This window comes from Lepisosteus oculatus, chromosome 1, assembly GCF_040954835.1.
Source record: "Lepisosteus oculatus isolate fLepOcu1 chromosome 1, fLepOcu1.hap2, whole genome shotgun sequence".
NCBI lineage: Eukaryota > Metazoa > Chordata > Actinopteri > Semionotiformes > Lepisosteidae > Lepisosteus > Lepisosteus oculatus.
In genome coordinates, this window is record NC_090696.1 from 42,877,774 (window position 1) to 42,893,322 (window position 15,549).

Sequence of the window (15,549 nt, forward strand, 5' to 3'; positions counted from 1 at the left end):
GAATTTTTCATGATTTTATGATAATATTGTATATTTATATATACTCTACAGTTAAAGTTTTATATATAGAATTAATATATAAAGATGACATAAGTGATTAAATTGTAAGCTTTGCACAAGTTATAATTGAGGTGGAATTTTGCAAGATTTCATAAGAGATTTTTCTATATTAACCTTAATTGTATTGTGAAATAATTTGGGTGATTTGTTTTTTGGAATTTGGTCTTTCCATTATTAACAATTACTAACAATTCCACCTACAAGTCGTAGTGCTTAAAAGGGAAGTTTGCCCAATCTTATGGACACCAAATGTAGTGATGAGTTTTATTTTCAGTATCTCTGAAACTGTGTTCTATGTTCTGATTTGCTTCATTATTTTAAAACTGAAGCATGATACATGCTTCACTAATGTTTTTTTCAGAATACCATTCAGAGTGTATTCTGGTAGTCTACAAAAGAGTTAACCGAAGTGTTATCAAAGTGTTGGCACTTATCGGTGCAAAGGCTTGAGTTGAATGTGGTGTCTGCCTACATGTTGTATTCAGATAACAGCTTACTGTACTTCCTCCAAGGACATACTGTTAGGTTAGTAGATTTTTTGGAAAATTGGCCGTTTTGTGTGTGAGTACGTGTCTGTGTTTGTCTTTGTGTCTGCCCTGTGATGGACTGGCGTCCTGTCCGTGATGTATCCTACCTTGTGCCCGTCGCTTGCTGGGACAGGCTCTGGCTCCCCCATGACCCTGTACTGGATAAAGTGGTTTAGAAAATAGATGGATAGATAGTTCAATGGACGGATAATAACACTTAAATACTTCCAGGATTCTGTATAAAGGCCAGCTGGGTGTTTAAATTTGATCACATGTAAAACCTTAAAACAGACAGTACCCTATGTATTTTGGTGGTAATGGTTCTATAGTGTTTAGGTGGTGTTATAGATGCTATAGATAGTGTTTCATGTTTTCAGTGTGTATTTAACAATGACATACCTCCTTTTAAAATGCATAAAAAATACCAGTCATTTCATTAGTCCCATTTACCAAGCATTTTCATTATCCCTAGTATATAATGATTTTTTAAATCATTCATAACTGTTACTATAGTATACTACTATAATGTGAGATGCTTAATTAAAAAACTGTCAAGAATGAAATGGGCAACAGGAATCGTAAATCAATTGGTACACTGCAGCACAGAGATGTGATTTAAATTAGCTCTGGGATTAGGGATCTGTCTCAGTTGTAATCCTTTATTGAGGGATTGATGAGGTAAAACACAGGCAGTGATGTGAAGAGAAAAGCAGGTCACTTTATTTCAGAATTAGTAGATTTAAGAGTTTTTAATTGGGGAAACTGAATTGGTTGTCACTTGCTAAAAAAAATTCAGGGCACAAGGCTTGCATTCGTCAGTTACTGGCAGTCAAAAAACTATTGTTTCTGTACTGAAGTAGTGTGTGGTTTACAAGTGACTCCTATAATAGTGTTGCTAGATGTTAAATACAGGAGGAGCTGAATGACTGTGATGGAAAGTGTGCATAAAATTGTACTTAATGTGTTGTGACGTGCATGAGAAGTATTGTAGGAATTTGATTCTAAATGCCTTAAAAAGTCAGATATCTGAAAATGTGCCCTTCCTCTGTGGCGGAACATGTGTTTGTATACCAAACAATTCTGTATGAACAGTACACAACATACACTCTGTGCACTGCATTTACTATGCAATAGGTCTTGTAAGCCGACACACCCTTTGTTTCCTGTCCAGTATTGCAAGGAAGACAAGGTTTAACAGCTGTGTTAAAGTTCATGTTGAGTTTGACATATAGTTTAAAAAAAATACCAACCTTCATTAAATCGACAAGCAAACTACCCAGTCTGTACCGCAGGCCTGAAAATGTTGCTGACTTGTTGTAAGTATTCCTTCATCACTTACAGCATATCGACTTTAAATCTGTTAGCAAAGGGTTACTGCTGATTCCCAGGATTCTGTATTATACAGCACAAAGTAAAACATTTACACTTCCCATTGCCTACCTGCCATTGTGTAGTTTCTGATCTCTGCAGCTTAGTCAATAGATTAATTATTCAGCACTTCAGTCTAACTCATGAAACCTTTAGTTGTGTGCGGTCCATAGGCTCTCCTGTCCAAGAAAACACTTTACTCTAGAAAATGCATTATCCTCTGTCTGTTTTTGTCTGTATATTTACTGTATACACTAAGCTGTGGAATGTCTTGTGTACCTACTGTAGGCATAGTAAAGTTTTAAGAGTAAGCCTGATGTGTGGTAGTCTAATACTAATAAAACACTCCTCTAAAACATTTCTCAATTTCTTGTTTCCTAAGTTATTGTTCTGCCTGTGAATTGATTTGTCAGGTTTAATAGTTTTTTTAGCTAACAAGCCAAAATGGCTAGTGGATTATGTGGTTATCTGGCAGATTTTGTTATGCAGGGCTTCTCCAGTTATTATTGATTGTTGAATAGTAAGGAGATTATAAACTGTGGAGCATACCACAGTTTGGTGTTATGAAAGTAACTTTTGTTTGGTAATATTTCAAATAAGAATGTGCTGGAGCACATGGCTATTGCCTAAGACTTATTTTTCATTGTCTCAGGTTGAGTTTTTTTTTTTTAAGCAGTTTCAAATTCTCTGAAAAGAAGAGCATTTACACATAAAATATTACAAAACGTCACACACTTTAAATACACATTTCTTAGAAATAATTAGGTTGTCTTTGTTTTAATGTACAGTACGTATTCCCCGGAAGAGATGTTCTGTGGTTTGTGGGGAAATCTTTGTTTCTAAATACCATGCAGCCAAGGATAAAAAAAAAAAGATTAAGAGAAATTCATGTAATTCTTGTGCAAGGTTGTTTTTGTTTTCCTCAGAGATGTTTATTTAGTACTTCCAGTTCCAGGTTAATCTTGGTGTCTTGTTTCATGTTTGTGTAGGATGTAATTCAGATTTTTCCAGGTAGTCTCTTAGGCTGATTGTAAAATTAGATACAAAAGTTCTCTTGATGACTTTTGAATTAGACCTTAGAAGAGAATTGGTGTTCATTGAGCCATGATTGATCTATTGTGTTAGAAATACACTCCTTTTTCGGTAGACAACATAATATTAATTTAGTTAAGCAAGTCCAAGACTAATAAGCTTTATCTTATTGTTAATGAGAGCCTTTAAAACTGTCTAGTGGTATGTTTACTCCTATATTATGTGGAGGCTTCAATGCATAATAGATATTGCTCCTACCTAGGCATTACAAAATAAAGATAAAGAAAACTGTATACCTACTGTATGGAAACAAACCGGACTGAGAAGGTTAATATCGCTTTATTTTAGGAGTTTCTATGTACTCCATGTGTTTAGTTATTTATGATTGACATAATAGCGCTAGACAGCATGGTGGCACAGTAGTTAGCATTGCTGCCTTGCGGCACTGGGGCCCTGGGGTTAATTCCTGGGATCCTGTCTGTGTATAGTTTGCATGTTTACCATGTATTTGCATGAATTTACTCTGAGTGCTCTGGTTTCCTCCCACAGTCCAAAAACATGCTGATAGGTTTACTGACTTAAAATTGACCCTTGTGTGAGTGTGTGTGTGCTGTGTGATGGATGTGCATCCTGTCTTGCACGTCCTGTACATGTATTGCATGCTGGGATAGGCATCAGCTCCCCTTTGACCCTGTATTGGATTAAGTGGGCTAGAAAATGGATGGATAATAGCACCATTTCTAAGGCATGGGATAGTATTTCATATTCTCAGTGTTTATTTTATAATGACAATAAAATGATTTTTTCCCCTGTATTTGCTGAAGCTCCTCAACAAACCAAGGTGAATTGTTGTTTAAACAATTCTTGAAATAGTGGTACAGCGATTGCTCCTAAGTACAGTAGTGGCATCGTTGTCTGGCATCTGGTGTGCGTGCATCCTGCACAGTGTCTTGGAACTGGCTGATAACCACTGCACAAATCAGACAGCTGGAGAGCACCTGTGTAGATAAACCTCCTTCTCTTGAGAACAACCCAGCAAAGCAGCAGTTGCCTTTGAGATCATAGAGAAATATCTCCGTCATTAGAACTGCAGTGTAATAGACCAAGAAGAAATTGAATAGGTCATAAACCTGAGACCACTAATTAGGAAAGAAATTTCAATGGCTATGCATTAATTTGAATACCTCGATAGTGACTTTTTATTTCTAGTTAACAGAAATAGATTTTTATAGTATACATTCAAAGCTCCTTTTAGGAAAGACATAATCAATTCCTGCTTGTGGTGAAAACCATTTGGGATATAAAATCAACTTTAGTCTTTAATTAGCTCAGTCATTATAATTCTATTTTCCTGCTCTAGCTCAGCACAGGAGTAGTGCAAGTGGACTGGAGAATAATGAATATAGTGCCCATCTATCAAAAGGGTAATCAAACTGAAACAAATAATTATAGAACAATAAATCTGTCTTTATATTAAATATAAGGTTATGAAAACAATTATTAGAACCAAACAAGAGGTTTACCTACATGGGGGACAGTCAGCACAGATTTAGAAAATGTAGGTCTTGTTTAAATAACTTGTTAGAGTTCTTTGAGCAAGAAACAATAATTATCGAAAAACAGAGAATGAAATATGTTGTACTTAGATGTTCAGATGGATTTTGATAACATTCCTCATAAAAGGTTAATTTTTGAATTCTTAACATTTGGTATGCAGGGAAATGCATGTGTTTGACTTGACTGTTGGTTCATGAGTACAGATAAGGGGTGAATGCTCAAATTGAGTGATGCCACTAGGGATCTGTACTAGGACTGCTCTTTTTTCTAATTCAATAATCTACATTGTGGTATAGTTAGTTTACTACAGTATTTAAGTTTGCATACAATATCAAAGTAGGAGGATGCTGTAGAAACAGGAATAAAGGTTTAATAAAATCCAACACTGGACATAAACCTGGAAGATGACATTTTATATAGACAAGCTCTGAGTATTATATGCAACTAGCGAAAATGAATAACAGAAAATGGGAAATGGTAAGCTTGATGACTGTGACTAGAGACCCTGTCACCTGCACAGACAGCACTCAATGGGAATCTACACACACACAGTAAATAATTCACTTTCCAAACAAAGTTAAAGTCCAGTCATTAGTGGATACAAACCTTAAAAGCAGTATATAAGTCATGCAAAAACAATTAAAAATACAGGTAAATACAAATTAATCAGCCTTATTCTTTGTTTGAAAAAGAAAGTTAAACGTACATGTGTATTCAAAGTGTTTTGTTTGAGGTATTGGTGCAGTAGCATCTTCTGTCTTGGGGTGTAGGAAACAGGACTAGCTTAGTGCCTGTCTCTCAGGTGCCATATGCGTAGTTTGCTATGCTAAGAGTGTACCATTATATGGGTAGTGTACAGTGGTTGCACAATTGCAATCAGCTACTTTCTGTTTTCTATTTTAAATTAATTCAGGCAAATCTGTAGAATTGTGTTTTCATTTTGGTATTATATTTTTTTGTGTCCAACAAAATTGGGCATAAAAATCCCAATTAAATGCACTATGATTCCATATTGTAAACAATATAATGCGACAGTTCAAGGTGGGTGAATACTTTAGTGTCTTGTGTTTGGAGTGGTGGCAGGTGATCTGAGGGAACAGTTTCTCCATTGCACAAATGTGCTACTGCTGCTGCCATTTTATTTTTCAGCAACCCGTCTACGCTTCCTCACACTCTATTAACAACTAGGCTGTGTCAAAGAGGCTATTTATGAAAATGACCTAGGTTTTTTTTGACACTTTTATCTCATTAATATTGTGGGAAGAAATAAAAAAGCAATGTTACTTATAAATTGTTAAAAATGTAGATTCAAGGTAAAATGAGAGATACCGACAATGCGCTAGTAAACCCTAACTTGGGCTATTGCTTTTTTGTGCAGTTTTGGTCATGGTGATGTGCAAAAGATATTGCTGCTCTAGAATTGACCAGAGCAACCAAGCAAGATACATGTGGGGCTTAAGATAATGTCCTACACTGCTCAAGACGAAAAGAGTTCAGTTTCTTCCGCTTGTCAGGGAGGACTACAAAGGCACCTAAACCAAGTATTCAAAATACTCAAAATCATTGACATTGTCAACCCAGTGGACTTCTTCAGAATAAACAGTGAAACATGAATCAGATGGTCCATGTGAGAAGTATTTGGAAGAGCTTTTAAAACCGAGAAGTGGAAATACTTCTTTATGCAAAGGGTTGGGGAGTATAGAACAAGCTACTCAGTCATGTTTTTGGAATGAATACCCTGTTTTCCTTCAAGGAAACAACTTGATGGGATCCATGGATCGCTTAGCTACTCACTTCCAAGCAGGCTAAATGGGCAAGTGGCCTCCTTTCATTTGCAGCCTTTCTTGCATTTTAATTGTGCATTAGAAATGAGAGCATGAACTGGAATGTCCTAACGTGAGCTACGGAAGTATCTAGGCTTTTCTGTGAAGTCCCTCAGGAAATTGACAAAATGGACTATTTAGAAAAAACAGCTATCTGCCATTCTACCATGTTTCTACAAGTGAATGGCAGTCGTGCTGTACACATTATTTTTCCACATGCTATACAAATAGAGTTTGATTTAGTACAGGAAAGGAAAATATACCCCTGTTCTTCCCTTTAGAAACCTTAAAACAATCTAGCTAAGTAAATGATTGCCAGAATGAGATGTTTAATCATAACTGAAGATAATGTTTTGGATGCGGTTACCTAAAGCAAAATGTTAAACTGAAGAATATGGAAAATGTTAAACAAACAGCTATACAATAGTGCATACACAATGCACAAAAGAAGCGAAGCCAAAAGATGGGGGAAAAACATGTAGAACCTGTCTGAATATAAAATTTCAGTAAAAGACTTTTACTGCATAGTGCTGAAAAACAAATCTTGTTGCATTAGCAGGGGATGAAATTATTTTTAAGCCCCTAGTGTTGTATTTTTCTTTAATCACTCAGTAGAAGAAATGCGATAGAAATTTTTTAACTGATGCTTAACAAAAGCTAGTTTTACACTGTCCATTAAAGGGGACCTGCAATGCTATTTTCATCTTTCAGGGTTAGAAAGAATCAGCATTGATGAGTGCATTTCAAACCACAATAACAGAAAAATGGACACCGTAACTTGTCAAGCCTCTAATTTACATAATAAAATAGATTACATTTCCAGGTATACTGTATACACAGACATGTTCTGCAATTCACTACGAGGCAACAAAACTTCCCGTGACGTGTGCGGCCCTATGGCATTGTAGACAAGCACGGTTGTGAGTACGTCTCTTTTAAATTCAAATGCATGTTCCATCCAAGTGGTACTTCAGATGTGCTTGCAGGACTGTCCATATTTGACATTGAGTCTGTGCATTAGATGGTGTTTACTTATACAGTTTGCTTTTTATTGCTATTTTTAAAATGTTCTTGGTTAGAATGCATTGAAAGATACTTATTTAAAAATTGAGTAGTATTGGAAAAATTCTGCCACCAAAAATTTGTTTCATAATTCTAGATTCGTAAGGATCAGGAGTTAGGAGAAGTGTTCATGATATCATAATTCATTTATAAGGATGAAAGCTTGTCATTGAGGACTGTGTAAACACAAGAATCATGTAAAGTTATTCTTTAAATTTACACTCATGATTCCCTCAGTTGGGCAGCAGGATGGTGCAGTGGTTTGCATTTCTGTCTCCCAGTGCGCGGGTCCTGGGTTCAATTCCGGTCCTGGGGTGCTCTCTATGGGTTTCCTTCCATAGTCATAAAACGTAATTGGTTAATTGGCTCTGGTGTGAGACTGTGTGCATGTCTGTGTTTGTGTGTGTTCCCTGAGATGCACTGGCTTCCCATTCAGCCAGCATGAACCCTGCATCCCTGCAGCCTTGCATCTGTTGCTCACCTGCAACCCTGAATTGGATAAAACGGTTAGAAAATGGATGGGTGAATGGGTGGGCTCCTTCAGCTCTACAGCAGTTTTATTACAGTACATGTAGCCAGTCAGGTGGCTGTATCTATGCAAGGCTGATCCAAGTATCTGGAATCCCCTGAGGATTGTGCTGTAAGTGGCATTGGTCGCCCTGTAGATTTCCTTCTGGTTCAGACTGTTTCACCACGTACAGTATGTTGTATAGGACATGGTGCTGTAGGACTTGTCCTTCAGGCTTCTTAAATGACTAAAGAAACTGCTGGGGGATGTGGACCTGACAGAGCTGTCACATTGTATATTGTAATAAAGGTATGGCTGCCACGATAGTAGTCATACACTTTGAAAACTTGACCATTTGCTGTGAAATCCAATTTAAGCAGTTCGGGTTGTTTAAAATGCAGAACAGTGGCTGTCAGAATATGGAACATGACAATTGTGAGTACCAGTGTATGGGAATCCATAGCAACGCCGCACTGTGTGGCTGTAAAAGGCAATACACTCCCACTCCCTGCTGTTCAACGATGATGGTCCTTATCGAGGTGCAAGCCAACCAGTGGTGCCATGGCAACATCCATTACCTGTTTTGTTGCCTGCAGAAGAGAATAGGTACTTTTGGTGACTTTCCTCGTTGTGCTGTAATGTACCTTTTGGAATATTTATTGTTGGTATTGCTCTGTGACTCACTGTGCGCTTTACCATGGAATTCTTATCCTAAATACAATTGGTATATAATTTCCTAAACAACCTTTAAAGAAGTGAAGAAAGCCTAACTGGGGTCATCTTTTTCAAGTTAAGCCACTTTATGTTAATGCATACTAATTTAAATACTCAATACGTAATAAACTAACAATTATGCTTAATGTAACTGGATTCTAAGATACTCGAAGACGGTCTTCAAGGATTTGTTCTTTTAGTATGTATTGTTGTTTTAAAGTTTTAGTTAATCAAAATATTTTAAAACCATTTAAATCCTACTGTCACTGATCCCAAAAATGACTGCAGAATGGAAGACAAACTACAATATTCATTGAAGTAATTTTAAATGAAATATTTTGCCATGTACTTCTTTAGGCTCATCATTTCATGATTTATAACACATAGTGATCTATTTTGAACCAGAGATACTTGCCTGTACATTAATATTGTTACAGAATGGAGAGTGTTTAAGTAAAATGAATGAATGATAGATAAAACATGAGGCACACTGGTTCTTAAAATTCTCTGGCACAACTCTAGTGAGTGAGTAACCAGTGTCAAACTTGAATGAGAGGAAAAACATTTATTATAAATAAAATAATAACTAAACCACAGAAAAATGGTACACAACATTTACAAGTTAAATATAACACATACATGTACAGTATGTACCAATCTGTGTTTTTCAGTGGGCTATGTCTTACAGACCTAGACTATACTGGATTCGGCTCCTGTGATCTGAAAGCACTATGCACCATGTTAACAGAAACGTTTTTTATTTTTTATTATAAAAAGCAATTTCGTGTGTATTTAAACACCTGTGCTCTGTCATACAGAATAGGTCATAAATTGGGTTTATCCTCATCAGTACTCAGCCACCTTCATTGTTTCTTTCTTAGAAAACCCATTTGGAGATGATGTTTTTGTGGAGAACTTTCAGTTTTGTTTCTGTAGGATTTGTAGTTACCCACAATTTTGCTAGAATTTCCTGTTTTGAACACTTAATAGTTTACATGGCTGTGGCACCTTAAGTTCAAAAGACAAACGCATAGTCTCCAGGGTGTCTGAGTCTGTAAATGCTCAATGCAGGTGGAGCTCTGTGGCCCATACTTTGCCGGTGTCTGTCAGGCGACAGTGACTGGGATACTCTGGTTGTGATTTACAGTGCACTCAAACTAATATCCAGGATATTCTTACATAAAGAAGTAATGAAATCACAGAACCCGTGCGCTCATATTTGTACATCTGTTCTCATGGATGCTATGGTCTTATATGTTTTAGGTTTTGATTACTGTTGTGGACTGGAAACTGCATGACTGAGTGAATCCATACTGTATCTTAACAGAATAAGGTTGCATCCCGACTACAGTTACTGTGATATTGGAAGGGTCCACTTTCAAGGCCCAGCTCAGGTGTTTTCTCTTTTGGCTCAAGGAACATGATACTGTTAGTCTTATTTATTACTGTTTTGCTTTTTCTTGCTCCCACTCACTCCATTTCAACTGCATGGCACAGGGGTAGTATGTTGAAGGTTTATGCTGTTTTAGTGTGATTATATACAGTAAGTGAAATCATTATGTGGAACAGAGTGAATGCACTTCTTCAAGAATGAATGAATGCATGCTTGCATTTCTCTGTGTACAAATTGTAACCTAGCAATTATTGCTCTGCTTCTGAGATTGAAGATTCTGCCTCTGCGGTTGTTACAAACAATTTTTTTTTTCCCAGCAGATCATGCTTTTGAGATTAAATTGCTGTGAAAAGGCTAATTCTAAACACATGGCCAATAGCACAGTTCCAATAAACTTGTTATCCCTCTCTGAGAAAGTAGGGAGAAAGGCCCTGTATACTTAAGGTTTATGAATATTGTTTTTAATGAACACAGCATGAATTTCAATGGGTTTCTTTTAAACACAGGTACAGTAATGGTTATTGTTGGAGAATTTTAAAAGGGATTTTCCTTAAAGTACAGTATGTGGGTTCCCTGCTTTGAAGTTTTTTTTTTTTCTGCGATTAACACATTCTCTGAGTTTTTATTAGACTTCGAAAGTGAAATGCTGTAAATTTACTGCCTACATGTCTACACCTCACACAGCATTTAGATAAATCATTTGTGGTCAATAAAGTGACGCGAGAAGGTGAAGCTGAATATAGAATGGAGTGGATGACTGAGCCTATGTCAGAGCTGAGGAAGAGTGAGGGCTGTTGTTTCTCACCATGTGTGGTCGATGAAAAACAGTTTACTGGATTTATGCTGAAGGCTTCTTTTTCATCTGTTCAAGAAAGTGTCAGTGTAGAATCAGCACAATTATTTGTCAAAAACCACACTGGTAATAAACAAATATTTATTACAAATGCACCACATGTGTATATATACAGGTAGTTATGAAATTGTGTCTCTTCCTGCTTCCAGTGGCATTCTGTGCTGTGGCATACATCACATCGTAACAAGCACCCAGTCATGGCTGAATTCAGTCTTGCAGTGTGGGAGGCTGAAATAACAGCAAGGTTTGCAATTTCTCCATATTGCTTTCAAGTTTGCCTCAGATGTCGTTTGGTTTTTGCATGAAAAAACAAGACCAGTTTTCCGATCCTTCCAGATGGAGGGTATTTTAGGGTGGGAGAGAAATATTTTTCCATCTGTACTATGTAGGCTGGAAATTAAGAATAATAGCAGACATACACTGCCTGTTTTAACACTGGAACAGCTGAATAGCTTAATCTAAGGTTGTGTCAGAGTTATAGTAATTCTTATGCATTTACTTTTCAATATTACCTTGGGCATGAAATTACCAACCATGATGCAGTGAGTAGCTGGAATTGACTGTAGCCTCACTTTGAAACTGGGATTGAATGCTTAAAGCATTTTCACTCACGAATGGTACATTTCACTTGTGAGCTCAATATGGGAGAATGTGGAAAATGTCTCTGAATCATATTGGTAGATTTGCCTGGAGATGAAACAAGCACACACCCTGTGGGGTGGGGTTTTCACTTCTGTCCAGAAATATAATGCCTCTACTGTCACATGACGCTTTGAAATAAACTGAGTACAAATAATGACAGGAAAGTGTCGAGTTTGTGCACTGGAAACAATGAACAAATCCCTAAAAGCATAAGCCCCCCACTGTTTTTACTATTGCATGTTAACAAGCTCTTGTGCTGTAAGTAGAGGAGCTTTTAAAATATTGCAGCTCTACAGAATAGATTTCCAGTAGACCATATTCTGAGAATTCTTTTTTATGTCCATAAAAATGAGTGAGGCCAGGCTAGTTTTTATCCTCTGTCTCTTTGCTGGATCATATTGTTGTCACTGATCCCAGTATTCCAGGAGACTGTCATTCAGCCTCTTTATGTTTCTCTGATGTGGGAGGAAATGAAGTGAGAAATGTAGGGCATCCACAGCTTTCAAGATGTGCCCAGGGCATTCAGTAGCTCTGACTGATTTTTAATGGGTTCATTAACAGATCCAAAGCATTCTTTAAGGCTCAGAAGACACCCTAATATTTTCATTGTCATCTTTTATTTTTGAAATATAGCTGACTCTTGGATGAGGACGTCATTATAATTTAAATGCTTTCCTTTATTAAAATCATTAACATTACAACAGCCTAAAAGTTTGTTTCTGAGAGAGACAATCTTGTAATCTTATTCTAATTATTTGTTACGTCCATAGTTCATTGCAGGATACACACAAGGAATTTGTTGTTGTTACCTCATCAATAATCTGACACCCAAGTTGTGGGTGTGTGGTTGAATTCATTGGAATGCAACTTGATTTATATTTGATCTTGTGGGGTAACACCTTAAACTACACATACAGATTTTATATTTGTGGGCTTTACAGTATGTATTGGTTTTAAAAACCTGTTAAAACGGCTGATTCTAAACAGGACAGTCAGAAATCTGCAAGTATCTGTCAGAATCCTCAGAGATGCTTGCCTAATAAAATTTGAAATCCAGTGAATTTGCTTGATGACTAGAGTTCTTATTTTCAAACATATTATTTGAATCCACAGGAAAAACAGGCAAGGCAAAACCCCTGTTTTCCAAGGTAAATGCACATCCTTGTGTTTCCATTGAGCATGACTGTACAGGCCCCATAAGCAGACATGTGGACAGACTGCTCCCATACATTTGTTGCCAGAGGTGGTCAGCAGTTGCAAAGCACATACTCTTGGATTTTAATATTCCTTATATGAGACAGACGCCTAAAGCTCTCTGCCTAAAATTCACCGAATTGTGGTGGCAGAAATTGTGAGGAACATGAAACTGTCACGATAGGTCTCATCCTACAGCATAAATGTCCCACTTTACTACACACAGGTATATGAGTATGCAGAAGTGTAGATGAACTTTCTTTTTCAAGGAGCTCATTTCTTGGAACTTAAGAATGGTTACAAGCTAAAGGTGGTCATGGGGCCCATCTGTAGTAGCTCATGTGGTAGGTCGTAGCTAAATGCTTTTAGGATTTCTTCTAGCTGTTTCTTGAAAGAAGTCATGGCACCCACATCAAATTCTTGGCTGGGTAGCATGTACTTTCTTTCCATTCTTGTCTAAAGAAATGCTTCCTGCTGTCGATTTGAAATACACTTCTTTATACAGTAGTTATCACTTTTGTCTCCTGCTTCATGTTTCCCCTTCAACACGGCCAGCAGCAGCGATTTAGCGCCACTTTGGAGGAGAAGCGCATCCCTCACTGCCACAAACACATGTCTGCAAGCACTGTTGGGGTCACAGTGTCACTGGCGGCCAAGACAACCCAGCCAACCAATCCCACCCTGCCCTCAGTAGTACTCGGCCAATTGTGTTCAGCCACTTGGGTTGTCCCTGCCACAGTCATCTGGTGATATTGCCTAGGCTCGGACCTTTGATCACAGAGCTTTATCCGTGCTCAGGTTGTGCCATTCCATGTTGAGCCACATGAGATGCCCCCAATGTCTAGTCAATACTGTGTTTTGCAAAGTGCAGCCTCAGACTGTCCGTGCGTTTTATCATATTTGAATGCAGTTGTTATCCTTATGTTTTGGAACCCGAATGCATTATCATACCGAGTCATCTATTTCCCACTCTTGTCTTTTAAATTTCTGTCTTGCATTAAAAAAAGTGAATCCCGTGGTCTTTTAAAATAATTTACACTGAGGTTGAACATGTTATGTTGAATCCTCAGGGAAATTGGATTCATCTGATAGTTTTCTGCTCCGGAGTTGGAATCTAGCCTCAGAGCTATAGTTGCCTTGGTAACAATTAAGATTTAACTAATTCTTCTGAATAGGATAGGTATAAGCATTTTATTTGGTTCAAGTTCTTTTATTGACTTTTTTGCTTACAGTTAGGCTTTAAAATGTAAGAAATCAATAGTGAATGTATTAGGTGGTTAGATTTTTGGGTGTTTGGTTATCTAGGAGAGCTGGTCTGATTACCAGTGCTCCTTGAATTAGTAGACAGAGTATGTTTTCAAGGCCCAGGGTTATCTGCGGTTAACAGTACCCTGTTGATTGGGGACACTAGCCGTTTGGTGACCTGTTGGACTGGAAGTTGACCAGCCAAGCTCATGTAACTAACACTGCACTAGTTGGATATTAAAGCGAGAGCTTTTCTAAAGTAAATGTCAATCATCGTAACTAGAATTTCTTTTTGATAAATTGAAACTTATCAGGTATTGAAAAATGAATGAGCTTGTCTTAAAAAAAGTTGCTGTATTTGCATACTTGTATTAAAAAGAAAAGTCCTTTTATTTCTGCCAAGCAAAGTTTGTCACTCTTGTTTCTACTTGAATGCATTCAAATACGTGACTAAATGCTCTCATTCTAGCATAAGAGTAAGGTTCTGAGACAAAAGTCAAGTTCAGAGTGCATTAGGGCAGACAATTACTAGATGTACACAGTAACATAATGTGGGGTTTTCATCTGTACCTGATGTCACTACATTTTTTAAATGCATCACACACCAAAACTAGGGGTGGTAGGGACATGAGACAAGGAATTCAGGTCATGTTTTCAGTGAGTGAATATCATGTCCATCTCTGTGTTGGGGAGATTGCTGAAACATGGCCAGGAAGGCCATTCTGAAACTTCAACTGTACAAGTCTTACAATTGGTAGGCAAAGCTTAATCAAGAGTCTCTGGAGATGGTCAGCAGGGACTGCATTTAAAACAGCAGCAGCTCTGTGGGGAATGTTTATAAATGTTGTTCCAATCATTCAGTCCAAAATAAGTGCTTAAATACTTCTACTTTCTGATATGTTTCTTAGGTGACAGATAGTCACCAGTAACATTGAAATGAGCAAATGTTCGGAAAGGATGATTGTGTTCTTAAAATCTTCTTATGACATTCTTACAGGAGTATCCATACGAGATGATCATGAGAACTATTTTTGGAAACTATTAGATGACTCTCTATTTTCCAAGTGGGTGTTGCCTTACTTAAGAAACATTTGAGCAACTCTTTGTATGGTACACACACAAAAAAGTTTTCCACAGCTGTATATTTAAAACTCTATGGCTGGCAATGCTTATTACATTTTTTTTTTAAATGTAACAAATTAATTTTTACCAACATCACCTCAGCCCAGATTGCATAAAATGAAAAAAAAAACAACATTTGTGAACAATCAGGAATGCTATTTGAACATCTTGAAATGGAATATAGATTTGATTTAATATCTGTGTATGTTTTCATTTAGGACTTCTGTCTTGTTTGCCCTTTTCAGCTAATTAAGTGTGTACCATAATGAGTTCCAACATCCAGCAGTGGGAAACAATGTGTTGTGCGTAGGAGTCGAGCTTTGACTGTTAATTAAAACCAATAGTTCGTTTTATGGGTCTGCAAATTCATCATGTATGAAAACTGGTGCTTTTCGTTAAAACCTTGCCGTCATCTTGCATTAGAAACTGTAATGGTTCTGACATTTTGA

At 37.2% G+C, this 15,549-nt stretch overlaps 1 protein-coding gene across 9 annotated transcripts in view; it reads left to right on the forward strand.

Moving 5' to 3' along the window:
• jakmip1 (janus kinase and microtubule interacting protein 1) overlaps positions 1-15,549 on the forward strand; it is a 114,719-nt gene that overhangs the window by 22,241 nt on the left and 76,929 nt on the right. Inside the window, exon 1 of one of the 9 annotated variants that reach the window (XM_015344921.2) lies at positions 1,821-1,903. The exons of the other annotated variants lie outside the window; for them this stretch is intronic. The gene's annotated coding sequence lies outside the window, so the exon portion shown is untranslated. Of the gene's footprint in view, positions 1-1,820; positions 1,904-15,549 lie in introns of those variants that run through there. 9 annotated transcript variants of the gene reach the window in all.